General features: G+C 54.1%; 1 protein-coding gene across 3 annotated transcripts in view; it reads left to right on the forward strand.

The window, feature by feature from the left end:
- The first annotated feature begins 1669 nt into the window (after positions 1 to 1669).
- Positions 1670 to 2260, forward strand: part of PGBD2 (piggyBac transposable element derived 2) — a 28673-nt gene continuing 28082 nt past the window's right edge. For 2 of the 3 annotated variants that reach the window (XM_024750691.1, XM_024750692.1), the window contains exon 1: positions 1704 to 1926. The gene's annotated coding sequence lies outside the window, so the exon portion shown is untranslated. Of the gene's footprint in view, positions 1927 to 2260 lie in introns of all 3 variants that reach the window. The other variant, XM_024750690.1, reaches the window with a different exon arrangement.

The raw sequence follows: 2260 nt of genomic DNA on the forward strand, positions 1-2260 counted from the left end.
CAAAGTGCTGGCCTTGCTCCCACCTCAGGGCCTTTGAACATGCCATTCTCCCTGTTTCAAGTATTTTCCTCCTTGAATTCTGCATGGCTTATTCTTCATATCTCTTGGCTTTTCCCTCAGATATAATTTTTTCAGGGAGAACTTCCATGACCACACTATTTAAACATTCCCCTTCCCTGATTTTTTTTTCTCCATAGAACTTTCCGCTTTGCATACCATATATTTCACTTGTTTGTTTATTGTCTGTTTCTCTCACTGGAATGTAAGCAGTGACTGTCACAGAGTGGGCATTCAGTAGATGGCTGTTGAATGAATGGGATGTAAGTTCTGGGGAACAAAGGAAGGTAGGGAACACTGCATTTACGTTACCTAAAATAGCACACCACCCTCCCAGAGCTCATCTTCTACCCCCTTAACTTGCTTCATTTTTCTTCACAGCACCTATCACTTTTGATACTATTTGTTTCTTGAGTGCCTCCTCTATTACAAAGCGAGTCCCATGAGAACAAGAACTTTTTGTTCTCCGCTGTATCTGGTCTGCCTGGCAACAATACGTATTTGTGGAAAAAACAATGACAAACTTGAGTGTGCCCTTGGCTCCAGAATCTCACAAATGGGCATGGTAACTTATTTTTCTGACCCAGGTGGTTTACACTTTACAGTGACCAAAACCCTTATGAGAAGTGCCAGGGTGGAGAAGAAAATATAAAACCTTCACTACTTGCCCCTGTTCTTGAATGTTTAGCACAGTTTGTTCCCAAGGATTTTTGTGTTTAGAAAAACCCTTGGAGGCCAAGGCACCCTCTTCTGTAAAGTCACTTCCTATATACTTTTTGGAGCAGAGCCTCAAAGTGTGTGTATGGAGAGGCGACGGGAGTGGTCCAGGCTGGAAGGGGGATTCCCCCGCCCCGATTTCTCCGCTCCCCTCCCGCCCCCCACCGCGCGGCGCGCAAGGTACCTTGTCTGCAGACAATTTTAGTTGTTGTAACTCGTGGAGCAGGGGTGTGGTGTGCTACTGGCACGTGGTGGGTAGAGGCGAGGGATGCTCAAAATCCTAAAATCACGGCTACCAGATTTAGCAAATAAAAATACCTGTCGGTAGGGTCGCCAGATGAAATACATAACTCCAAGATTAATTTTAGAGTATATTTTTATCTGAAATTCAAATTTAACTTGGCGCCCTATATTTTATCAGGTGATCCTACCTGCAATACATGGGACAGGGCCCCACAACAAAGAATTATCCAGACCAAAAGTCCAGGGTGTGAGGTTGGTCCAGTAACACAGATTGTTGGGCCTGGCCTCGGAGTTTCTGATTCGGTCGGTCTGGGGTGGGGCCCCAGGATTTGCATTTCTATCAAGTTCCCAAGTTAAGCTGCCATTGATCTGGAACTACATTGGAGAACCACCGACCTAGAAAGAAAAAAAGACTTCGTGCCCTCCTGAGTAATAGCGAGGAAAGTGCCTAGTCTAGCATGTAAGGAGACAGGACGAGAAGGGGCTGCAATAGGGGCAGAAGATATCTCTGCCGTCTTGGGCCCTGCCTCAGAGGCACTTCTGCGTCCCCTCTAGGCGCCGCGGAGGCCCCAATGTCTCGATGGTCGCTCGAATCGGGGGCGTGTCCTGGGCAGGGGCGTGTCCTGGGCGGAGAGCAGAAGGCGGGCCGAGGGGAACCGAGCGCTCTCGTGCCGGACGTTGCGCGGCCGCGACGCCCGACGCCGGCGGGGCAGCGGCGCTCTGGGCCCTGAGCTGCCAGTGGTATCTGGCGCGAACCCATGAGGTTTTGGTCCGTTCGGCGCAGGTAGGCGTCGTCCCGCTTGCACCGCCTACTGGGCCCCTCTTGGTTGTGGGAGCGGCGCGCCCTGGCGTTGCGTTTTCTCAACGGTGCCCGAGGCGTTGGCCTTCGCTGCCGCGGGCGGACTACGGGTAGGTGGGACCAGGACAGGGACAATGGACCTCCGGGCGCGGAACTCAGAGGGCCGCACGGGGGCGCTCTCGCCGCGGGACGGGGAGGCTGGGCTGGGACCCGGGAGGACTCAGCTGGGGCGGAGCGGACTTGGGGGCGGGAGACTTTGGGCGAGGCCGGGCTGTGGGCGGGACCAGGGCCTGCTAAACGCAGGATGTACTAAGGGAGGAGTGGCTGGGACCCTTGGTAGGAACCGGGGGCGGGCCCGGGCAGGAGGCCGGACGGACTGTGGGCGGAGCTGGGGCTGGGTCAGGCTGACGCGGGGCAGATTGGGGGCGGCGTGGGCGGACATCT

Source organism: Neophocaena asiaeorientalis, unplaced genomic scaffold, assembly GCF_003031525.2.
Source record: "Neophocaena asiaeorientalis asiaeorientalis breed wild unplaced genomic scaffold, Neophocaena_asiaeorientalis_V1.1 scaffold742, whole genome shotgun sequence".
In the NCBI taxonomy this organism is placed as follows: domain Eukaryota; kingdom Metazoa; phylum Chordata; class Mammalia; order Artiodactyla; family Phocoenidae; genus Neophocaena; species Neophocaena asiaeorientalis.